This window comes from Falco biarmicus, chromosome 6, assembly GCF_023638135.1.
Source record: "Falco biarmicus isolate bFalBia1 chromosome 6, bFalBia1.pri, whole genome shotgun sequence".
In the NCBI taxonomy this organism is placed as follows: domain Eukaryota; kingdom Metazoa; phylum Chordata; class Aves; order Falconiformes; family Falconidae; genus Falco; species Falco biarmicus.
In genome coordinates this window covers 58,136,094-58,162,318 of record NC_079293.1, presented here as the reverse complement: position 1 = coordinate 58,162,318, position 26,225 = coordinate 58,136,094, and the positions used below count along the sequence as shown (strand labels likewise).

General features: G+C 42.0%; 1 long non-coding RNA gene across 1 annotated transcript; it reads left to right on the top strand.

Annotated features, from left to right (window-relative positions):
• Positions 1–8,480: 8,480 nt before the first annotated feature.
• On the top strand, positions 8,481–25,879 carry LOC130151831 (uncharacterized). Its single transcript, XR_008822738.1, has 3 exons — positions 8,481–8,677; positions 18,783–18,865; positions 24,979–25,879. It is a non-coding gene; the product is annotated as an uncharacterized LOC130151831 (long non-coding RNA).
• Positions 25,880–26,225: the final 346 nt, after the last annotated feature.

Sequence of the window (26,225 nt, the reverse complement as noted above, 5' to 3'; positions counted from 1 at the left end):
AACTAACCAACATGTCTTAACCCAGAAGTAACTTTAATTACACCTCGAATTTGTATCAGCAAATCGTTCTCATTTTAGGCACCATTTAACCACTGGGAATGACTGCAGTCCTCCTCAGCCACTGATGTGAAGACAAGTGGTTGCAGTTGCATGCAAGTTGGTGGGAGCCACTTTGGGGCTGGTGGCGAGTTCATCCTGGCTAGGTAAGGAAGAAAGAGAGGGATGGAGTATATACTGTGCACAGTGAATTTATGAAAAATGACCATGCTTGCAAAGTCCAACCACTCCTCCCTATGTTAGGCCATCCACCAGTATGAAGAATGAAATGGGACTAGAGGAGCCAACTGCGGGCTTTCCTGAGAAAGCAGAAAAAATGGCATGCACTGAAAAACAAATGCTATGATTTGTGATCTTAGACAGATACACTGGCCAAGAGGACTCAGGCTGGGGAGAAGTACAGGCCCCACTGATGGTTCCCAAAGATGCTTTCTAAATATGAGTTTACACTTTGTGTTGTGGAGTTCTGTCTTCTAAGAAACAGTGCACAGCAGGAATGGACAATGGCAGTTTTGTTACATGTTGCGTGTAAAATCTTATGAAATCATCATATATGTCACGATGAACCATCAACAAAATGTAACGTTTAGAACTGTAAGCTATCCCCCTTTGTTTTGACTGCGATCATCAAACAAAGACTTAAGAGAAGTCAGGCAAGGGAAAATATTCTTCAGTCTTACAGCATTTATGCATTAAAACATTCAGCTGAAAGGTACTTCCTAGGAAATCAGAATTTAATAATTGAATATTAGTTAAACTATGACAGTTACCTGTGTTTTTCATGTTGAAAACACTTCATTTCTGTTGTACATACAGCACATACAAAATATTCAGTAGTATGTGATTAGTAGACATGTTCTTGCAACATCACACATCATTCTTGTTAATGAAGATCATGGAAACACAGAATGGCTGAGGTCGGAAGCAACCTGTGGATCTCATCTGGTCCAACCTCCCTGCTCAAATCAGGGTCAGCTAGGGCAGGTTGCCCAGGACCATGTCCATAGAGCTTTTGACTGTCTCCAAGGATGAAGACTCTGCAACCTCTATTTGTCATCTTCGGTGACAAAATATCATCCCTTTGTGAGAACTTTAAAAAGAGAGGAACCTCCTATATGCAGCTGTTTAAGAGAAAAGCCAAAAAGACACACTAGAATGAGAATTAAAAAGATGTTAACATTTCCACTTTTTGCTTTGCTGACTCCACATTCTTTTAGTTATATGTAAAAATTTATGCAAGGATTTTATGAACTGCTTCTTTATACCCACAATTTTACTGTTTCTTTGCAAGTGGATCATAAATCCTCAAAATTTTTTAAAGCTAAGACCTGCAGCCATGTACCATTGAAATTCCTAGGGCTTTTTCAGTATTATGAATTGTCTTCTGAGGCACCACTGTTTTTCATATCCTGTATTTTTCATATGGGAAATCTAATACGGTAGTATCAACCTGGATTTCTACTGTGCAGAAAAATACTGATTTTAACTTACCTGCCTTTTAAAGTAAGGTTCTTTAGTTGAAGCAAATATGCAGTTACTCCCTGCTCTGCACCCCCCTCCCCCCCAAAAAAACCCAACCACTCCACCTTAATTTGGACACTTGGTCTTGAAAATATTTTATATTTTAATGCAAATTTATAATGAATTTACAGATTGTATGGACATTTCTAAATAGAAGACATGCTTTTTTGTGAACTGTGTATTTCAGTTAGGCTTTTCGACCAAGTACATTGGCAGGTGTTGTATATGCCTTGCTAGGTGCAGTTGTGTTTCTGCTCTGTGAGAATATGTATTTTGGTTTTTATTGCTTTGGTAAGAGGAAAATCAGTGAACGTTTTCTTAAGCAGAGGATCAAGATCCCTGTCAGAGAGCTCTCTGAGTGTGAAAGTGCCATAGCATGCATGAAGAGACTCAAGAAAGCATTTCAAGACTTCTGGTAGTTGCAATATCCCAGTGCAAGGCACCCTGATAAACTGCTGTGCAAAAGTGTTCCTTTGTAGGGCACTGACAGGTCGGTGCGGTGACATTAGGAAGATGACAGCAACGCTTGAGCAATGATTCAACATGAAAAATATTCACTGCTTTTTGGCCATTTGGAGAGTCATTCCAAATAATGCTACAAGAGAGGCACATTATAAAGTCGTTGGGGTGAGATTTGTAACTGTCTTGGATAACATAGTTGGCTGACCTTTGTAAACTAGTTACTGCGCAATTCACAGTTCACAATAAAACCTACCCCAATAAAATGTTTGTATATTGGCTTCTTTGTCTAACTGCTTTTCTTTGGTTAATAGGTTTGATTTTTACAAAGCTTGTCAGTAAGATTCTTGCTGTCTCAAAGTTCTGGATTTTTTTTTTTTTATATATATATATATGAACATTTCAGTCAAACCAAATATGACAACTTAAAGAGGTGCAGATGGCTGTTGAGCTGGAGAGGACTGGCTGTCTAAATTAACTGGTAAAAAGGGGAGTCTTCTACTTGGCAGACTGAAGTTCAGCTCTGTGGATTTCATAATTACTTTTTCCTCGGCCTTGGTTCAAGGCTTCAAGTTTTGTATCTTCCCTGGTGTGGATTGTGACTCTACTAATGGTAAGCATTTTATTTTTTAAAAAAATATTCTAAGAGGCAACTGCAAATCCCCTCCCTCCAAATCCCTGATTTCACAAGTATATTGGATATTATTATTTTTTGTACACTGGGGTGTCAGTTATTCATTGCTTTTATTTGCCTTTCTCTTGTGAATATTTTGGCATAAAATGAAAAAAAATAATAAGCATGTGCAGAAAAGTGAAAGATAAATCTTTATTTTCTCATGAAGCTTATTTTCCGTGATCTAAGATGTATTTGTTTTCAATTTCTTTTTCTCTTCCCCTCCCCCCAAATTTTTTTCCCCAATTTTTTTTCAGTTTCCTGTTTTCTCATAGCTTAGCTGTGTTGTAAGGTGAGTGTTTTAAGTAGATGCTATTCTGAGAGGAAAAACTGTTCTGCTCAAGAAAAACTGCAAAATCTAGTTTGTTGTCAGAGGAAAAAGTAGTGGTGTCACCCTTGTCTTTTCTTATATCAGAAATGTTTTAATGTCCTAACTAGAAGGCTAAAGTACTATAAAGCAATAATATTTCAGGTAATTGTATTTGGGTTTTTTATTTTTTTTGTGGTCATTGACTAGTAATTAAGTAATTAAGGGCTGGTCTTGGATTTTAACTTTTCATGTTTGAAATATGAAACTGTTTCTTCTACAGATTAATCAGACATTTCTTTTATCGTGGCTGATGGCCAAGACAGTTGAATTCCACATTTAGATATAAAGTAACAGCTCCATTTCATGCAACTTTTTGCTTTGAATTTATGACTTGCCACATATAAAAAGGGAAAGCCTTCTACAGTAAGCGGCTGCCATACGATCCCGTATTTCATTGCCATGAAGTGCTTGCACGGTGCTGTGCGTCCGCCCTGCTGGAAGCCCACTCCTGTTCAGGGAGTCCTTAGACCCAGGGAAACATTTTCGGCACCTCTGAATGCAGCTGTGAGAAACAGACAGTACAGTACCAAACGCAGTTTGTTGGCATCGGTTTGAACTTTATTCTGCTCATTTTTTTCTGTTTTCTAGATGGAAACATTTCAGCAAACCTTTCTGTTGGCTTTTTGCATGCAATATTCCTGAAAAAAAGCAGATCTTTCGTGACTTGCAAAATGTGGAAATAGGAATTTCAATGAACGGTTGGAAGCAGCACCTCCAAAACCTTGTTTGCAGGGGGTTTCAGCCATCCAGCAAAGCACAGAAAATGCCACAGTCACTGCCTGTGATGGACACAGCTCAGATTTAGGCTGGGCAATACTCACAGCTTGTCTTAAACAATCTCCTGGCCAAAAAATATTCTGGAAAAGAGGTTATAATTGATTTCTAATAATAAATATTTTTTTTTAACTCAATACCTCATAATGAGGAAAGACAAATGTGTCATTTTCTATCAATCAACCTTGTGAAAAGTAGCCTATCAAAATAATTATGAAGAGCACTTTTATTTTGGGAATGGTATTCACTGCTCCAGTTTCAGATCTTTTCAAAAAGATGTTGTAAAGAAGGATCCCAAGCCAAAATCTTCAGGATGCTTCCACTCCCACTGGAGTTGTGCAAGTTTAGTTCAATGCCATTCTAGTATTATACCTGATGTATTTTTTTCACAAATTAAATAAAATATTTAAATGCTTTATCCAAAACATTGCCATGTATTTTTTCTTTGTGATAGGATGCCTCTATTTAAATTTATCCCTCATTCAGTGCTTAAAATCTTTTTATGTTCTGGGGAGGATGGACACTAGGAGCATGTGCTGAATTGCTGCTAAAACTGGGTGTGAGAACTGGAAAAATATTTCTCTTCAAATCAACAGAGTACTCTGGACAAATCAGGGATTTGTTTTCATTTTTTAATTAAAATGGGAATATTAGATCATGAGCTATTATTCCAAAATTTAAAAAAATCTTTCTGAAAATACCTTTTTCTCCATTTTATCTCTATTTTTTCATCCAAAACTATTTGCCAAATTTGACATAAATTCTTGCATAGTTTCAACATGTGTCTGCTTCTACTGACAGATAAACTGCATAGGTAAAAAAATACTCTTTCTAAAATGATCGTTTGCATATTAGAAATGTATCTGTTGCTTAAACAGCAACAAGTTAAAATTACAGTCGATTTATCACCTAGTTCTATGACACAGAACCATGTTATCTTTTTAAAGAATATATATGTATATGTTCTGCTGCTTGCTCTTGAATCACCCATCGCTGCTGCTTGATCACAAATTTTAATTACAGAGATAGTCTCCCAGACCCTGCTAGTAATTAATTGCTGTAACTTGTGTGTGCTTTTGTGAAGCCTGCAGTGTGCCTGCAGATAAACAACTAATTAACACTTCTATACAAGTGAAATGGAGTTCCAATTATTCCTATCTCCCCCCTGCCCCCTATTCTTCACATGCATTTTGCTTAGGCATTAGGGATGCCTCATGGCTTACCAAACGAGATAGCCTTGTCTTTCTCTCTCCACCATTCAGAAGGGGTTTAATCCAAGTCAGGCTGCTGAGCTGCTGCACCTGCCCTCATGCTGCAGTGCTGGTGGGAAAAGCCTTTTGAAGGACAGAATCAGCTTTTTCTATAAAACAAGGGAGTCATAAAGAGCATTTGGGCAAGAACAGCAGCAGTAGTAGTTCATAATCAGATGTAACGCTGCCAGAGTCTGTACTGATGTTAAGACTCTGTAGAAGTATCCCAGGTCACTAGATTAGCTCAGAGGACTAAAGCAGAAAAATGTGACCAGCAGTATCCAGTGTATATGGGCACAAACTAGGAAATCCAGAGGAATCTGTAACACAGTGTATTACAAGCAGCATAGAGGTGCAAACTAGTCCTGTGACCTGCTTATCTGCAGAAAGCTGGGACTGGGTCCAGCCACTTTGATCCTCCAAGAAAGGAGGGAATGCAGCATCATGTACAGCTAATTTGGTAGAGTTCACCTAGAGTACAGCTCCAGCCCTAATGTGTGGGCCGGCTGGCGTGACCCTGCTGCTGTGCGGGGAGAGCCGCCCGCCTGCCCGAAGCACGGCACTTCTCTTTGGCAGCTGAGTGCCTTCCACAGGGTGGGAATTTTGTCTTCAGAGTTGCTTTAAGAAAAAGATAAATGCCTTGCACTTCTTTTACTCCAAAGAGGGACCCACCTCTTGAGCACAGTAGTCCTCTGTTTCCACCAATGCGTTTGGAAATCTTTACAGCATTCCACCAGAGCTAGTGCAGCTTCGATGCTTTATTTCTCAGAGGCACAGCATGTATGGAACATATTACCTTTCTGGGAAAATCCTGACTTGGATTATTGCTTTGGCACTTTCTGAGTGGTCTTCTCACACTGTATCCCAAAGTGCCTCACAGGGTAATAAATTACATTACCCACAACCAGTATGACCTCAGTAAGATCCACCTATGCCAAGAACAGCTCCATGTTACTGTCAGTTAATTAGTGGTGGTATTGGTTAACTGAGGAAGCGAGAGCCAGGAAGCTATCCTTTACTCTTTGTGGCCAGTGGCATGGCATGGCATGAAAGTGACTGGCAGCTGGCTGAAGAGAGGGTAGGTATCTCCAGGAGTTTGTCCTCTAGCCCATGAGAGGGGCACAGCACGCACACACACCACATGCATGGTCACGCTTGGGATTGTTATCCCACCTGCCTGCAAAGCACGGTCTGAGCCACCCTCACCTTAAGCTGTGCACTGCTCTGGCCTTAAATGCGGATCCCCGAGTCTGCAGCCCTCAAAGTTCAGGCTAAAGCTTGTTCCTGGGGCATACAGAGACTGGTGTGTCTAAGCACACCCAGGGCATCGATATAGCATTAGGCAAACCCGATCGGGCTGTTTGCTGCCTCCCTGTGGGCCATCCAAGGAGTCTTTCTGGGAAGAGGAATCAAAGAGTCTGTATCCTGATGTGGAGTGAAAAAGGCATCTCTGCTTGTGCAGCCTGACATTGTTAGTGCCCAGCCTCAGTTCTTGCAAGCCTAAGTGACAAACCGAGATGCAGTCTGATGGAGAGCTGGAGAAGCAGCATGCAGCCTCTTGGCTCCAGAAGTAAAAGTCTGGCGTTGCCCCTCTAGCTGGAAATGCTGGGGTAGGTGCTGCCGGCAGCATGTGGAGGTGCTGATGCTGCTCATGGTCCCACACACAGCACAACCAGTGCTCAGCACTGACCTTCTAGCTGAAGGCATCCTTCCCCCGCAAACAGAACTGGAGCTGAGGCATTAGAAGGATTTTGATCCATGTGAAAGGCAGGCAGAGAGCATGGCAGGGACGTGTGTGAGCCTGAATGCAGCTGTCAGTCTCAAGATCTCATAGATATGCAGATGTGATCTGATGGACTTCCCCCTGAATGCTAGCATTCTTGGTCTTTCTGTTCCTTCCCAACTTTTGACACCTCTCTGACAGCTCTTTGGTATCACTCCTTGTTTCATTCAGAGTTCATCCACCTCTCTTAACACCCTTTACTCTGTCAGCAACCTTCCTCACCCTCCCACAGAGAGCAGGCACCCAGCTCCCTCCTAGAGCTTTTTATTTTTTTAACATATGAAAATTGCCTTCATGCTTTTCCCTCTCTTCCTCTGCTCTGCTCCACACCACATATTCTGGAAGTCACCTTCAGACCACACTGGAGTGTTACCTCTATTGCCCAGGGCCAGGATCATGTTACAGCTTTCCTCTTCTAGCTGAAGATGTGTGCTCTGATTTGAACTTCTCCAAAGTTCAGGGATGTTTGGAATCTGGGCTTTTGGCTTGGACCCCTCTCAGTGCCTCGTGTTGGCATCTAGGAGTTGACAGAAGTTGTTTGCAGCTGGGGCAGCCAGGCCTGCAGGATGCAAATGACGAAGAACAAAAGAAACCCCCCCCTGCACTCTAACAAACGATTTAAAACTGGCCCCGTGATGAATTGTGTGGCCTTTGGGGACTTACCAACACCTCTGTCTTTCCACCCATGCCACAGGTTAGGCAGTGCTCACCCGGCTGCTGGAAACCCCAACAAGCAAAGAGATTTCAGGAAACTAAGGTCACACACGCTGGCCTGATGGCACCTGCTTTCATACTCCGGCTTTTCCTGCGAGGGACTGGGCTAGGAGAAAGCGATGGAGAAGATTCTGGCAGAGAGACAACCCCATTCGTCACATGACTTCTCTCCTTTTGCAATGGCCCTCAGGGCAGCTGGGCTGTGGGAGGGGTGATGGGCAGAACAAGTGTTTTTTGCTTTCTCTTTATTTTACCAGAGTAGAGGTGGACAGCTTGTCTTCGCCTCCAGGTCAGGACTGCACACGCACAGGGTTGGGGGAGGAAGAGGAGACTAGTTTCAAAGCACAGGCTGCATTCCCATCCGGGCAGCGTGGCACCGCATTTTAGGGCAGCGTGGCACCACATCCCCCAGGGTCACACCTGCTGCTGCTGGGGGCTGTGTGTGAGGCCATCCAAGGCTGTGCTCTCCCTGCGTCCCCAGCCCACCCCCCAGGGAGGGGGTCCTGCAGCACCAGCCAGGTGTCTGTGCAAGCCTTGGTGAGCCTGCCTGGTGTCAAAACAAGCACGACTGTCATTTTCTCTCCTTCTACCTACAGGAACCAAACGCTTCCTTCCTCCCCGTTCTTCCTGGCAGAAAATAGGCAGCTGAGAGAGGGGCTAGTGAGGGCAGGGAGAACCAGCAGCCCCCGCACCCCCTGCCAGGAGGGAGCTGTTGCAGCCCAGGCTATTTTTAACCTGTTTTGTTGCACGCTGGCAGTCGTGTCCTCTGTTACTTTCTTCCTTCTCTGTATCTCTGTATGTCTTTGCAGCTCCTTCCTGCTACCGTGAGATGTGTGAACTATATATGGCCTGGGAAATCTGCAGCAGGCAGTATTTTTAAACCACCCAGGCCCCCGGTTTGCAGGCTGCTGTGACGCAGTTTATCAGACTTTGCAAGTTTCTCATGGGAATGCAGGGTGCCCGGCGGCAGCCTGCGGTGCTTGGCTGTTTATTTTTTGCCCTCCACAATGCAACCCTTGGGGCCTGGGCAGACATCTCAAGACCTGGGAAGCAGCAGACCTTGTGTGTATGCAGAGGTGGGTTAAAGCCTGGCTGTCCTCACGGTGTGGCTTTCTGGATGTCAGCTGCGGGTCTGTGGGGTGAGGTGACTTTTCCAGATGGCCAAGTGTTGCCATCGAACCCCACAGGCTGGGCACAGAGAGGGCGTCCCTGAATGGCTGCCATCCTGCAAAGTGCAGGAGGTCCTCAGGTCAAGGTCCCTGCTCATACCCTCTGTGGAAACAGTATCACTTTGCAATATTTGGAAGTTAGCACTGCCAAATTTGTTTTGGTTTGGTACATCACTCAGTCCCTCAGGACCTGCCCTGTAACCTCCATGCCCGTGGTGCAGTGCTCCAGCTAGACAGAAGCGCTGGGTGGGGAAAACAAGCAAAGCAGAAGGTAAATGGCCATAGGCCACTGAGAAGGTCGATTTAAAGGAAAGCAGGGGGAGGAACATAAATCCTAAAATAAGCCAAAGACATCAAAATCAGATGGAAGGTTGACAGAATAGGTTTACAGCAATGCAACCCTGGTCAATAGACATCTGGTGTAGAAAAGACTGAATAAAAATACAGGAACAAATATTTGGGAGCAAAGCCTTTGACTAGCTGCACTTGCCCAATGGACCTTTGCTCTTGCCTCTTCTTCCACAGCTAAAATTCTCCACGAGTAAAAAGGTGTTGCTGAGGACAGAAGGTTTCCTTATGAGTTGTTTTTTTTTTTCTCGTTGCCACCTTTTAATTTCTGGTTTATGTTCAATGGAGAGAAAGTAAAATGCCGTTTTGAGACTCTGCTGGAAAATCCTGTCAAAAAACGTTCTTTGAGGATTTTCAGTGTGAGAAAAGGCCGGGACCACTTGTATTGTCTACAGTATGAACTTCCATTTTTCTCATGGTGCTATTTTTTTGCTTAAGCTCTTTCAGAGGATAAATAATATGCTTTAGTCATTCACAACCATGTAAACTAAAAATCCTATTAATCAGATTTTGTTCTGTGAGAAAATTATGTTTCTCCCTGTGCTTCTTCTTTTAATACTTATGATGTATAGACTCAAATTAAATAAAGTGTCTCGTATATGACTTTACTCATGTAGAAGAATTAGCTAATGAACTTGCCTGCAAGTATATATTTGCAAATATATTTGTGTTCCTATATAAACACATGCTTTCATCTACTCTTGTTGTTTGTACTCTGTTTCCTCAGTAAGAATCCTAAGTCTGGCAGGGAGGAAGTTTACTTTACTGCATCTTTGGGATGCACCTGATTTTCATAGATTTCATTGTGCTTTGGATCAGGCCCTTCTAAAAGCTTCTTTTTTTTTTTTTTTGAGATGCTTGATTCCAGGGTCATGGAAGTAACTGTAATTTGTAAAGATTATCCCTTCAGGCTTTAAGGATTTACACAGTTTAAGGAATGCTAATCAGTGTTTATAAATGGTTATAATTTGACCTCTGCACTGCTCCATTCAATTTATTTAAATTGCTAATAAGGCACAATATTTCAGTTTGCCAAAAAGTGAAGGATCACAGGTATCAGAAACCCACTGGCTTTGGTACCATGACACTAGGCAGTGTTACGGAGAAGGCTAATTTCTCAGGGACAATTGGGCCAGTGTAGGAAAGCCTCTGTGTTCAGGAAACTGTTTTTCATGGATGATTAACTCCTTGGATTTATAAACATTTAGGTAAAACAACACCAAAGATGTGAGTTTAGCAGGATTAAAAGAAAGCCTGAGATGTGTTTATCATCAATAGGTAATACAAAGGAGACAGATAAACCCTCATGACTCCACTGGTGAGAACCACCTCCAGGAACAAGTTAGGAGCCCAATGATGTTTGTAAAGACGCGCTCCCACTTTGTAAAGAAAATTCAGGATAAAATTCTGTCAAAGGTGGAATATTAGATTAGCTAAAGCAAGGATTTTATGTTGCTTGGCAATTGTTATTTTCCAAGTAGATGTTTGCTCATAAAACCAAAGGTTTTTCTTAATCAAAACTTGGCTATAATTGTCTTCTTTCTATCAGAGAAGGCCTTAGTTTAAGCACACGCATTATTTTGAGATCAAAATCATTTTATCATTCCAGAGATACTTTCCAAAGTGTTCCCATGAAATTCAGTGGTCAGTGGACTTTTAATTCTGCAGATGCCAATTAGAAAACAAGGCCTAAGAGGAAGTTCATTTCTGGGCAGTGAGAGCACATTGTGGGTGGCCATAGACGCCACAAAGCCTATGACTTCAGCCACCTGAGAAATTAAATAATGAACCCTGACTGAGGAAGCTTGTGGGCATTACATCATTTATACATAAAAACAAAAAAATAGATTTATAGGGCACATGGGTGGCTGTGACATCACCAGCAGCCAATCTGGAAGTCTCAGCTATATCCAACAGACTAAAGCCCTTTAATACCATTCTTTGTAGAAGAGGATCCCACAAACCTACCTCTCTGCTTTGGGTTTCTCTTTTGTGGTGGTTGGTACAGATTGACTGTGACATTGGCTCTGGGCTGAATTGCCTAAGCTGCAGCTGTACAGGGTGTACTTTGCGTTGGAGGTGTAGGATGTGTGCCAGGTGTTTTTCAAAATAAACAAGTGTAGCCCTGGAGAGATGAACTGCTGATGCAATTTTGGGAACCGACTCAAGGGGTTTGTAGAGATCTGATATGTTTGAAGTATTTTATTATGGTGGTACTGGCTGCTCAGAAGTTGGGATAAGGCTGTTCTATTTCAGAAATTATCCTACAGAGTTACTAACAGTCTGAAAAACAATTATCTGGAAAAAAGTATTGCCTAATACTAAAGTTTGAGAAGAATAGCTTACAGTAGTAGCTAAGCAGCAACAGAGCTACAGCCAGTGGTGGCAGACAGCCTCACTGCGGTGGTTCTCATTGGGAATGGTGAGAGGAGAACCCTAGGACTAGCTTTAAATGAGGGTGGAACCATAGGAAGAACCAGGTGATTTTACAAGGAGAAGGGCAGCAAGGCTGATCAGCCACAGGAATAGCTGCTGGCAAAAAGATGAAGCATACAGGAGGCAACGGGATCCTTGGGGACAGTTGTTATTCCCTGGGGTCTGGGCATCCATGTATGTATGCAAAGGCAGCTAGAGAATCCTTCTGAGTGTAATCTCTCTCTCTTGCTTTAGGCTCTGCAAGTCTTCCCTTGCCTCAAAATGCACCCGTCACTTTAGGGAGTGGGGTCGGACCATGAACAGCTCATACCCCTGAAAAAGCACCCTCTGCATACTGACCCTGGGCAGTGTCACTGAAAGCATCTTTGAGCCTTCTTTAATTAAAACTTTGATTCGGGCTCAAGCAAGGGAAAACAAACATTGTCCGGTTCCAGCATTCAGATCCCTCAATGTAAGCCAGATGTCACAGCTGGTTCATAAGACTGCTCTCGGTGTGGCAGCCGTGACCTCCTGCTGCACACCACAGAAGGGCGGCAGTCAGGGACCAGCCCAGTAGCTGTCTCGATGCGTCTTGCTTTCATATTGAGTCTCAGAATATGTTTCCTGGTCTTGATATCCTCACTCCTCTCCTTTCTTTTTTCTCTCCTCTCTCTTCCCTCCCACCTTGAGACTTGGCACACAGCACATTACCCAAGGAGCAAAAAGGAGGAAAAGAAAAAAGAAAATGAAAAGAGGAAAGAAAAAAGCCTATGTCCCTTTGTTTGTTTCTAAGGCAACAGGTAGGAGATGCAGAGCACTGGCATCCTCCCAGCTGCACTCCCGCGGTGTCAGGGCTGCTCAGTGCCCCATGGGGACTGGTGGGAGGCTGTCTGTCTGTCAGCACGGGTGCTGGGGAAATGGTGTGAAACAAATAAGCCTCACTTGTGCTCTCATGTTAGCCCTTTGTGCGGGGCTCCTGCTGCAGCTGCCCAGTCCCCAGCTCTGCTTGCCGGGTGACTGGAGACAGACGAGAAGGCAGGCAGGTGAAAAACATGTCTCAGGTGACCTCAGATGCCAGCCTAAAGGCTGAGACGCATTTAAAAAAACAAGACTTGAAATAAATTACTTCCTCCTCCCAGAGTTACAGCTGGGTCATGCAGGAAGGGGGAGGGATTATCCCTTCAGGAAAGAGAACATGCATTTGATGGTTACAGATTTTACTGAAATAGATAAAAGAGAAGGCTTTTCCTTCCCTTTTTTTCCTTCGGTCTCTGAACTTCCTTCACCTGCCTCCATCCATCATAAGCAATCATCATGGGAGGACCTGTGAAGCTGTGGTCACAGTCCAGTAGCAGTGGCAGGAGGACACTCAGATTGGAATGAGTTGAAGACAGGCAATGCTGAACCTGGCTGAGCTGTGTAGGCACCATGGAAAGCCATCCTGGGGACCCTCCAGAGCCGTGAGGGTGAAGTTAGGGGCATGGGCTAAAGCAGAAAGAGGCTTGTGGATAGGTTGGATGACAGTATTCTGCAGGCTGAGTCCTGTCCCTGACTCAAGAGGAGGGAAACCTGGGCATAAAATCACTGTCGGAGTTGCTGGCCAGTAGTGCTTTTCCAGCCTTTTCACCAGGGCAGGGAAACGTTTTCATACAGGCAGGTCACTTTGAGCTAGGCTGCTGGAAAATACAGGAACATGGTGCTGATTATGACTTCAGTGCTCCAACCCTGACTTTGCCTGGGTGCTTTTAAGGCTACAGTTAAGTTACTTGGAAAAGTTTCATTGAGCTGACCTCTCTCCATTTGCTCAAAAATATGGAGCATCCAAGTTTCCGTTGTCTTCGAAACTAACAAGACTTGCAGAAAGCTCTTCAGAATTTATTTCTGAGGTTTTCTGAAGTACCAAGCAGCTGACCTGTCTTCCTAGCTGTTGCACTAAATTTCAGAAAAAGCCCAAGCAGTATCCTGAACACTTTTAAACAATAAATTTAGATTCATCTGACTTCAGTTGATGTCAGCAGAACCACTGGTGCCTGAAAGAAAACTAAGTTGCTTGCAGGATCTGTAGAGAATGCAGGAATACTATACCCAGCAATAAATAATTGCAATTGCTGGGTAACCTGTGACAACACAAATGATGCCGGAGTTGAAAGTGCCAGCCTGTGTGCTTTAGGGAGCTACAATAGGAGTTCCCCTGCAGGCAGGTATCTTGCAAACCTGAAATTGTTAGGGAAATCCAGTGGAACTCCATTGCAAAGACTGACAATATTTCTTTCCAAGATTATGAAGATTAAATTTAAATAGGGGGCTAATGAATCACCTCCTGCTCAGTCTAGTTGAGTCTTCCGTATGTAATAATGAGTTTTCCAGGCAGAGCGGGTTAGGTATTGGTAAGGAATAGCTGTAAATTCTCTGAGACTACATCTGCACGTATACACGTATATGTGTGGCTACGCCTGTGTGTCTGGAAGGTGGGAAGCATGTGTGTGAAGGCTGCAGGGGATGTTTCATGAAAGCAGTGGCAATAGCAGCAAGAAACAGAAATACCCTGTGTGATGGTTGCAGAGATCCACCAGCATAGCTGCACATACCTGCTGTTCTAAGAATTGCCTGACATGTACATCGTATCCAGAAGGGCTTTTTTACAAACACAGATGTATATAGATGGGTGTGCATCTATATACACAAATAACCTTACACGAATAGTCAAAACCAGCAGGTTTTCTTACTATGCTTACTTACCATTTTTGATACATATAGGATGGTCAATAAGTAATTCTTTGAGCAGTAAAACTGCTTGTTTTAGAAAAGTTTACTTGTCTTAGAGAAGTAATGCCTTCCATTTCTAAATTAACACTAAAGAGACATAGTTAGGCCAAGTTACTTGGCTTTACAGATTTGAAGTAAGTACACAACATGACTTCATTCAAGTTCCAGATAGGTTTTAGGAAGCATCTTGAAAATGACCATAGACTAGAACTTCCATTCATTGATATGATAACATAAAATATTATGAGTTGAGTTTTTTGTGGTTGTTCCGTTTTTACATTTGGAAGATAATGTGTCCCAGACCTGTTGTACGTCATCTTTATTTATATCCAAGCCTTTTGTTTCTGTGCATCTTTTATTTTTTAGTATGACTCCTTTTGAAACATGCATGATAAAGGAGAAAATTAAATCTTTCATACAAAAACAGTCCTTCAGCTTGTCAAAGGTAAAGAACTATAGCTTTTATTTTACTGTACGAAGCTCAATTACCTCAAAAAACAGTTTACTTTCCAGCGCCAAGCTTTTTTGTATTCTTTGTCTGTTTTTCACTTCCTGTCATGAGATTGCTTTAGGATTTCCCATTTTCTAAAAAAAACCCTGAATATTGCAGATGTGAAACCCTGCCTACACAAAAAACCTGAAGATTATGTTTTTCCTTTACAAGAAAAGTATAAATAGCTCTGGGACAAATTAGCATTGCAATACCAGGGAAATGTGATCTTTTACACTATAAGAGATAAATAGACAAGTGCTCTTTGCCCTAAACAATGCACATAGAAGACACATGGAGAAACTCTATGCTTACAACTTGCTCATGGATCAGGCAAAGAGGAATCCAGATCTGTGCCATCCCATTCTTGAAAGACTGCAGCATGATCTGAGCAACACTGAGTTTATGTTTTCCATGGCAGCAGGGGAGGTAGTAACTGACTGTATGATGCCGAACTCGGGAAAATGTCGAAGCCTGTCCCAGTTTAAGCACTTGAATAATCACATTACAAGTCAAATGTTCATACAGAGCCTCTTTACGCTATCTGGCTCATAATATTTGGTGTTTGTCCAAATGCATAAATTAAAAAGAACTTCTCCTGGCTCTCCTAAGGGCACCAGGACTTTTCTGTCAAAGGAAACATCATTTGTCTATCGCATATCCTTTGATTGCCCAAAAGGCCTGTACCAAGACATGCTGATTCAAAATGTGGCTTGTTTTTCACAAACAAGATCATACAGGGAAACTGCTTATGCACCCACTGCACAAGCACCATTGCATTTAGGTCACTGCCTTTACAAAGATTGTAATGGCAAAAGACTATTCCCCAAGGTTTGGGGAGAACAATTGCTTTCTAAGACAATTCGCCTGCAAAGGCAGCTGGAGTGCAGAATCTCTTTGATGGTCTCTTTAAACCAAGTAGGGGTGCTCAAAAGTCCGTGAGTGCTGCCAAGGAGAGGTTCTGCAGCATCTCTGCTACTTTGGGGGGATGGTGTCAGGCCTAGTGCTGAAGACCTTTTGGCAATGCACAGCAAAAGCACCATTAGTGACAGAGCTAGGCACAAGACCGTGGAGGCCAGCTTGGAAGTTAGCTCCCTAGAGATGCTTCAGCTAATGCTGGGAGCTCTGAGCAAACTTGCCCAGAGGACCAGCCTTTTTTTTTTCCTGGACAAGATAAGACTTCAGAGGCACAGCACAGAGTATCACTCAGGGTAGATCCAGCCCAAGAAGATAATTCCCTTGAGAACTGAATGGTCTTTTGGGCAAGACAAGGGCCTTTGACAGGAAACTCATTGGCAAGTACATGAACAAGCAGTCTGCTCCCACACTGGTGATGGGCGTGTTGCTAGCAGAATGACAGTCCCTTTCACCTGCCCCCTGCACATCCTGCTTTAGGTTTCATTAAAATAACAGTAACCTTTAAACTCTTGTAAGAGTTAAAAAAATTTCCAGATCTTGAAAGATGTGGCATTACCTGATGCTGAGACCAGAGACTTGCAACTATGGCTGATGCAGCAGCAGTATTTGTTTTTTATCTTTCCTTGCCCTTGTACTTCCACCTGAGCTGAAGGGACCATCTCTGTGAATGAAAGCCCGCTTCTGTTTCCATTGCTTTTTATTACCAGCTGAGCTTTCTCTGAAGAGACAGGAGGAAGGCAAAACAACTTCAGCTACAATTGTGCTTGTTACAGGGATTTTCAGAAACTTGAATGGGTGTTGCTTGCCTCTATAAACTACATCCCATTGCCAGCTTATAAATTACCAGCATTATTATACCTCTCCTTTCAACACTGACTATACTTTTTGCCTGCTGAAATGAGGATGGAAAAATAGGGGGAGGAACAAACACCATTTTCCAAGGCCAGTTCTCATGTTCTCAGGATTTTGTACCCAGTAGTTTTCTAGTCAGTGAGGCATTAAAATGCTGAGCTTTCAAGCCAGTAAATAGCAAAAATAATCTGATGGTCCCCTCAGCACAGAAAGAAATCTGTCCAGCTGGATTGCTTCTACATATGCTGTCAAGCAGAGAAAGATGTCCACCAATTGTCACCTCCTCCTTTGGCTTCTGAAGCAACCCCGCATAATTCACTGAGTGTGCACAGATCTTACTGGGACACACGGCAACGCAAGCAGCAGGGAGGAAGCAGGCACTACCAGAGGAAACAGACCATAATGAGAATACAGCTTAGCACCCTCCCACATATGTGTATGCACACACACATATACACCCACGTCATGAAATATGAGAAAGAAGGGAGAACCTGGAGGGCAAAGAAACATAGCAGGTGTCCAGGGAGAAGGGGCTTGACTGTTGTGGCTTCTATTCGACCACAAGGATTTAATGCAACGTTAATCTCTGGTGCTCTCGACATCCCTGATCACAGTCTTCTGATTTCGTCTGAGCCTACATTTCCAGCACAAGCGCCTATTTTCTGTGGGAGAAGTGATTCTACGGGGGAAAAAAGACCCCATATCTCAGCTGGATACTGATTTTTATTCCCTAATTAATTAAAACAGAAATTTCTTTCCATGTCTGAATGACAGAAATGCAAAAAAGCTCAGGAATGGCTGAGGGTTTTAATTCACTTGATTTTTGTACAAGTAAATATATTTTTATAAATATATATAAGTATATTTGAGAAAAAAACATTATTTGAAATCAATTAAAAGATTTCAAGTGAATTAGCAGCCAGATGCCTGAGAATCAAATCCCTTGCTATTGATATCAGCAACAAAGCCAATTTGGCTCAACAGCAGCAGGCAGCAATCTTCATGTATGGCCACTACCTGATACCTGCTGCTGTGATTATATCACATTCCCCTAATTTACCCAAGACTGAATATAGCCAACACTTAACAAAACCCACCAGCAAACCCTGAGGCTCCTAGCTTGCCTTGCCTCGCAGCCTGACGCCGCTAGCAGTAAGCTTGTCCTGTCAGGGCTGTGTGTTGATGCAATTTGCACAAGGCATAAGTGCTTCTGCTTCAAAAGAGAAACTGACACTTCTATGCTTGAAAACATAGGGCAACTGTGGCAGCATCTGGAATTGCCAGGGCACTTACCCAAAGTGTGACCAAAAGAATATCTCAGGCTTTTTAATCGTTTTCCAGAGCGATACTGTAGTTCTCTAAGTTTGTCATTGCCATTGACATAAACAGAACACTGGGGTCTAATTTAAGAGTGTGCAATATGTGGATAAGCTGAGCTGTCAGCGGAAATGAGGGAGAATTGACTACTACGATTTTATCTACCTCAGATGTTTGTATCTCTCTACTTTTCAGAAGGCATACCTGTAAGGCAGTGAGGTTGGGTGTACGTCTAACTGTGACTCTGATCCCTGTTCTGGCAGAGAGCTTGTGGAAGTGATTTTGAAGCTAAGAAATCACAACTTTACCAAGCGATATACTGCTCTTCTCCCCCCCCCCCCCCCCCCCCTTTTTTTTTTATATGACATGGCTTCATGCTCTTAGTCAACAACAAATTTCTGCTGCATGTGAAAACCAATGAGCAAAGTGGCACTTCTTATCATCTCCGAAACATGACTGGGAGCTGTTTACAAAATCCCAATGAAAGGACCAAATTATTGGGAATATTGTGTGGTAATAACAAAATACTTGTGCTTCTCTAAGTTGTAACCTCCTTCTTTGGTGCAAAACCTTTTGAGTAAATACAGTCCATCTGTCAACATGGTTGCCACGCATGATGAACAGTAGGAGTCCAACTGCTGGAAGATGTGCTCTATGCATGCTAAGTGGCAGCTCTGTATATGGTAAAATTGTCATTAAAAAGTGTCATGGAAAAATTGCCCAAACATATATTTATTATCCAGAAAACTATATTTATTACAATGTATTTACTGTACAGTTTAATGTCATTTTAGCATGGCTATGTGAATAGGATTTAAAGCTACATGGAAAAAAGTACAAACAAGAAAAAAATAGTGACTTCAGAGAATATATTGGGAGTGTAAAGTTGTTATTTTTCCCTTCAAGGTGTGGTTTCCCATGACCTGCTGGAGCAGACTAGTAACCTGAAAAAAATATGCGTACTTGAAATGTCTATCTGAACACTCGGGGTAAGCTGTCCTTTGTGCCAAGTTTTCTTTCACATATGCTGTATGAGAATTGATTGCCTTTGTGATTTTTATCCTAGCTGAAACAAATGCACATGTTGTTCTTATTTGTATGAATGGCTAATCCATTTTAATATGCTGTTTTGACACATGTACATGACTTTTTCAAGTTAATAGAGGTGATTCACATCCCTCATGCCTTCCCTTCAGTACTTTTTCCTTTATACAAGCATAACAGGGAAATATATCCTTGTGTCAATGGTAATGATATGGAATTTTTTGAGGCCTGATATGCATCAACTTGGTACAGTACCAGTAACCCCAACATGCATCCCTTTTGGAATGATCCTCTACAATGTACGAAATTCCTTTAGGCATTTCATCTCACTTCCTCAGCTTGTCCTCAAAATGCCTTCTGCTGGAACTCTCTGCACAGAGGTTAGGATGAGGACAACCTTTTGGTACAAGGAATAGTAAGGGACATTGTGGACCCCTCGGTATTTTTTCTTGCCACAAAGCAAATGTCAACCAACTGCAAAGTGGCAGCTAGGAACATTTCTTTCCTGCTTTGTTTGTACATATCTAAACCATTTATCTGGATATTAGCTATTTTCTCTGAAAATAAACATATACCTTAGCAAATCTCCTGCAAGTTGGCCCATTAGTCATCAGAAAGAACCAAGGGAAAGAATTCACTTGGTCTCACTTTACACACCTAATTTTGGTGTCATTGCCAGATTCAGAGTAGGAGCCTGAAGTGGAAGCTGCGAATCATCAGTTGGAAGAGCATCTGTCATTCCATTGATTATGGTGGAAGTCTACAGAGAATCACCTAGAGCAAGACATGGGGTTCCTCTCTACAGAAGTCAACAGTTCTATTGAATTAAAACCCAAACTCCAAAACTTGTAATTAAGATGTTTTAGGAGAAGAGACTGAAGAACGTCAAAATAAGAGTAATCAAACACTAAGCTTTGGGGAAAAAAAGTCTCCTAATGGAAACTGAATATTTTCCTGATTGTTTCCATCTGCTCTACACCCTGGCTATTCCATGAGATTGTAGCCGATTAGCGGGGAGGAGGAAAACAATTTTCCAGAAATATTTTGCTGCACTCATGCAATAAGTACATTCCAGTTCACAATTACATTGTGTGTAAAAGCCAGGTCCTTCTACAGTATTTGTATGAAAAGAATTATCTAAACAGGGGCTGTGTACAATGCAGCTGCCAAGGTGCTGACCACATGAATACCCTGTGACATAGATTTGGCAAGAATGAGATTAGCCTTGTTATCTTGGCCAAATTCCAGAACAAGTAACTAAAGTTGGACAACTAATTTTCTCTCAGTTTCAGCAGGAGATACTGAGTGTGATGCTGCTGCTTTATATTTTAGGTAGCTGTTCTCATTATACAAGGGGGATATAGAATACTGCCCTCTTGACATCACATTTACTCTGGCTTTCCAGAAGTTGAAATGACAATTAATCATACAGGGCAATCACATCATCACACGGCTCTTTAACTCTTTTCCTGGTGCTGCTTAATAGCTTCTTCCTCCCAGTCAGACAAGGGGAATGTCCCTGTACCTTCAGCAGGCTTTAATCTGCAATCCTTTCTATTGAATTCAGCACATAATTGCTTGTCTTGGTCCTAGGACCATGAAGTCTTAGAAGTAGTATGGAGTGTACTAAAACTTGTAATGATATGATATACACTAACTAGACCAGAAATCTTCATTTAAATTTTTGCAGGTGCTGTTGGGAAGCACGTGGCATCCTGTCTTCTCATTGCAGGGTGAGTCCTGCAGCAAAGAACCAGGGTCAAAAAGAGCTAAGTAGCTGTGACTGACAATTAGAGACTGTTATTGTCATGGTAGAAGGCACTAGATGCCCACATGAGAGGTCTAGGATCCTTTAGGCAGAAGGTCTGTCCCGAAAGCACACCCTACACATGCCTTTGTGTAGGCCAAGACTTCATGCTAACAGCATACGCTATCAGCACTGTTGGTTCTTTTAAGAGAGCTGCTGGATAAATGGAGCTGGGCATGAACAAGGCAGACTCTGCGTTGGTCTCTGATTAGAATCAGTGCTTGAGACAATGCTGGTCTTGTGGAGCAGGCATTGGCATGGAGTTAGGATTCCTAGGAGATGGAAATGACTTTTTCTCCCAGGGCTACCACTCCCATTAACTGGAGACATGAGACCCCCTCCTTGCTACAAATTTTACTTGGTATCAGACTCATTACTCAAGTTTCCTTCATTCAGGCAGTGTGACAGGCAGCAGAATACTGGCTAAACATCAAGCAATGGGTACAGCACCCTGCAGCTAGGATCCAGAAGTCACTAGCCCATCTCTATATAAACAACATACTTATAAAATACAGTAGCATACATTTGCTAATTAGCTACATAGTTAACTGTACACATTTCGTACATATGCACAGTAACCACTACGCTGCAAAAACAGCTGACCACAAAAACACCCTCTTCACTGCTGTTGGAGCTCTTTCTGCTTGCAGGCATTTTCAGCTAAAGCTGCAGGTCTCTTTGGGCTAGCTAGGTTGTAGACCTCTTGCTTTCATTAACCTGTCAACAGCCACAGTACTTAGCATTATTCAGCATCTTTACTTAATGCAGAGTCAGTAGTAGCTGACAGGTTCCCTGCTGGTAGTCATGTACCATTTTCCTGAGCAGCAAAGCCCCAGTTTATGCCCCAGCTGGTCTTGTAATGAGTTGGGGGTTGTGTGTAAATAAAACCTAGATCGACCCCCAAATTTGTACTATTCGAAAACCAAGCTGTCATTTCATGCAGTTACAGCACAGCACAGGACAGCCTCGGTGTGCCTGGCATTAGCAGCTGTTCCCTGTAGATCCCTCTGCCCTGGGGGATGAGCACTCATTTCAGGGAAGGTCAGCAATGGCTTTGCCACCTCCTCCCACCAAACACTCCCAAAGGGAAGCGCCGTGCTCCTGCCAAGCCTCCCATGTGAACCTCGCACCAGAGCCTGAGCAGGCTGCTGGAAATCATCCCACATCTGAGGTGAGCTCTGCAACACAACTGCTGTATACTGATGGGTAGTACCCTGAGGTCAGCAGCTAGAAAAGCTGGGGGAAACTGTGAACTGGAATCATGCAAGATTCACTGTCCTGTACAGTTCAGTTAAGCTGCACGTTGACAGGGGGTTTGGTTGAATATAGTGCCTAAAAGGTACAGAGGTATGAGTTCACATGAACCAAAGTGAAAGAAAAAAGGGGGGTTCACTTTTAGCATTAATGACGATGTGCCCGCAATTCAGCATGAAACTTTCTTAAGCTCCCTTTGACATGAAACTAGGTATTAAAAAAGAAAAATCTGTTTAAATGCAGGTTTTAAAAACTTGGAAATGGCCCTAAAACAGAGTATGTTATAGGCTTGCAGTAAAAAACCCTTCTGGCTTAACTGTAGGTATTTCTTAATATTAATTCAGTCTACACTCTGTCAAGGCTTTCATCAATATTGGTGGAAATTGTCCTGAAAAATGATTTTTCAAAGGCTATCAAGGCTGCTGGATTTGATTCATTTTTAATTACACTACCCGCACCCCCCCACCCCCCAAAAAATAAATAAATCTGTTAATTCCATCTTTTCTTCAGTAAACCCTTAGTACTTCTCAATGCTGCTTAAGCAGGGATTTAGATGAAAGTCCTTTGTGGAATATGGCTTTTGTTAGAGTTAGTAGAGCTGCTAAAATTCCATTCTTTCTGTTTTAAATCAGACATTTCTTTGCAGGCTAATACAAAATACCAATACATACATGCAAGTACATGCAAAAAAAAACCACAACCAAACCTAAAACCCCAACCCCAACCCCAAACCCGAAAAGCATGCAGGGGAAAGAACTGGATTGTAGATTTGAAAAATGTCATAGAGCAGCCCCATCAGTTCATGTCCATTTAAGGGCCCACCCACTTTCATTCATATATTTTATTTGCTGTTTAGGCTCTATCCACTTTTTCTATTTAATTAAATAGAATACTTTCTTCCAAAATGTTCCACGTGCCAAAAACTAATGAAAGCCAAAGCCTTCTCAGCTATGAACAAGCAGACCCCATTTTCAGTGGGTCGAATTCATCTTCTGAGGGAAACCCATTGTATCAGCCTTCTTGTACTTAAAGGGTGCCTACAGGAAAGATGAGGAGGGACTTTTTGTCAGGGAGTGTAGTGATAGGACAAGGGGTAACAGTTTTAAACTGGAAGAGGGTAGATTTAGATGAGCTATTTGGAAGAAATTCTTTACTGTGAGGGCAGTTGCTCAGAGAAGCTGTGGGTGCCCCATCCTTGGAAGTGTTCCAGGCCAGGCTGGATGGGGCTCTGGGCAACCTGCTCTGGTGGAAGGTGTCCCTGCCCATGGCAGGGGGGTTGGAACTAAGTGATCTTTAAGGTCCCTTCCAACCCAAACCATGCTGTGATTCTATGAAATAACACTACACATAAATGTTATCCAATATGCACAGCAATGTTGCCTCAGTGTCATCAATTTTAAGTTGTTCCATGCCCCTTCTCCCCAAAAAACCCAACTGATGTAGAAAAGAGAATTTTCCAAAAGTCCTGAAAGTTTATGTTATCAATTTATTATCCAACAGGTAATAGAGAGCATTTCCTCAGCTATATTATTTTGACTTCTGGGGGCACGTGTTGCATACTCAAATCCTTAACTTCCCTCAGTCAGAGACATGTCATGACTTAGAATAATGATGTTCAAAACAGTGAGCCAGCTTTTTCTCTGACATTATTGGTTTGGTATGCTACATTTATTGGTGAAACAAATAACACACTTTTCCAAGATTTAGATACCTCTGTACTGCATGCCTTATCACCTGCTTTGTTATTCTGTGATTCATGCAATATTTCCTTGTAGCTGTTGGAAACCTCAGCAGACTGGTAAGACATATCTGCTGCCTTATTTTCCTTTTAACTATGAAATTATGTTCATTTTCAATGCAGAATTTCTTTATGAGAAAAGGCAATTCCAAATCCTGAAGATCCCACCAAGGATCCCATCAGGCCTTCTCCTCTTAACACTGAGCTGGCCCACATCCCACAGCCTCTCCTCAGAAATCACATGCTGCAGCTCACAACCAGTTTGGTGGCATTTGCTGGACTGGCTCCAGGATGTCCATGTCTTTCTTGCACTGGGGAGCCTGGAACTGGAGCCAGCGCCTCCAGGTGTGTTCTCATTAGTGATGAGCAGAGACAAAGGATCACCTCCCTTGACCTGCTGGTGACACTGCCTAATGCAGCTCTGTATAAGGGCAATACATATATGGGCAACTATAGAAGGCAAAGAATCTATTGTACTGTTCATTGCACAGGTAAAATAACTAAGGACAAAAAATGTAGAGATGAAAAATTACTTCAGCATTAAGACAGGGCAGGATTTCTGGAAATAGAAACAAAACCACTTTTTCAGAAAAATAAATTTGGAATACCTCTTAAGAGTCACTTCAGAAAAAGAGTAGTGATATGTAAGAGGGATGTTGTGACAAGACTGAGAGACACACTGATTTTATTCTGATTTCAACATAATAGTATCAGAAGATGGAGGAGCGATACTGTAATGAAACCAGGATCAGAATCACTGCAAGTACAAAATCTGCAGTTGTTTACATAGCAAATAAGCACCAGAATCTTACGGAGCAAATTCAAAGCAAAAATGTATAAAATAAACCTGACAACTCAAGTAAAGCATGTTTTCTACGTGTAAATGAGAAATATACACATTTTTCCTCGTGAGTCTTACCTGGAAGTATCAGAATTTCATCTGCTTCTTTCTTGCATTCAGATAGAATCTTCTAGGTCATCTCGTTCAATGATTTATAGACTATTTGTACTAAACAGATGTTCACAACAAATAAATATACAATAAATTAAAATCATCTTTCCAAAACTGCTGAGATTTTACTTAGAGATACCTTACAATATTTGTTCTCTATTCATGGAGATAATTATTAGGAAGAAAAATATAGTCAACTTTGCATTTGTAATGTGAAAAATATGTGTGCACACATTCATGCACACACAAACATATTTAACAAGCATTTTGATATTGGTTTAACTATTATTTTTCCTCTTTGCCTCAGAGTAAATAGAAGAAAAGAAGATGACAAACCTTTTCATCGTGTTACACTGTGATCACTTCCACCACCACATCTCTGATGTCCTCCAAAAGAAGGCCAGTTCCTGTTCAGGCTTACATACCTGCAAATCGCTTAGAAATGTATGGGAGTTACTGAAACTGCCAGTGGTAGAATCATCACACAAACAAATTACAGAACCTAGGAGCCCTCCTAGAACGGCTTGCCTACTTCCATGATACTTTATGCTTTCACCAGCTGTCAATGTCAATTTGTACATGTCAGTCCTAACAGGCTGTAAGGCCACTGAGAGAAGCAAGGGCAGAAATTATAAAGAAGATGTCCCTTATATGGACAAAACTTCTGGAAAGTTTTCCAGAGTCAAGGGCAATCCAGATTCATTGCTGGCTGGGTCTGTGTGCATGCCTCAGTCACATATTTCTTGCAGAAGCTCCTCAGCTATGATCTAGAGACTCTTGCAGACTTTCTGATTCAACCAGTATGGTTACCCATAACAGTTTCATTAAACTACTTCTGTACAGCCTTTTGCTTGTTAGTCTTCTCCCTGGTAGAAGACTATGTTGAAAATAGTATGTTCTATGCTCCATTCCTAAAACAAACAACATGCAGATAAATATGGTGCAAAGTGCTTACCACAACTGAAAAATAAACTTCTAACCACAGTGAGGGAGGGGAAAAGAGCTGGGTATTTTGTGGTCCCTGAAGGAAATTGAAATCTGCTTTTTGGTGGAGACATGCTTCAAAAGATGAAACCAACCAAATGGGGAAAATGCCTTTTTTTTTCTTGGGTATGCGCACAACACATATTAATGGTTGCCATAAGTTAAATGGGAAGTACTATTGATATTATTGTCTGTTTGTTATTAAATAAAATCATTTAAGCTTTGTTCTCTTCTCCAGTGGATTAAAGAAAGACATCACCCTGAATCAAATCTGATCAAATTGCCTTTTAGCATATCATGCCTTCCTACAATACACCTCAGACAGTGGCTGCTGCAAAACATTTTGTTTAGTGCCTTGTTTATTATTGTTTTTCTAGAGGAAAAATGGCCCCAAACATAATTTATTTTTCTCCAAAATTCCAATGGTCTGCTATACTTTAAAAGAAAACAGATGATAAAGGCTTCTTATAAAGTTCTGTGTCTTCTTCAAGGGACTTCACAAGTCAGCTGAAATTATTTACAAAAGAAAGAAAAAGAGAGAAGGGGGAGGAAAGAAAGAAAGAGAAAGAG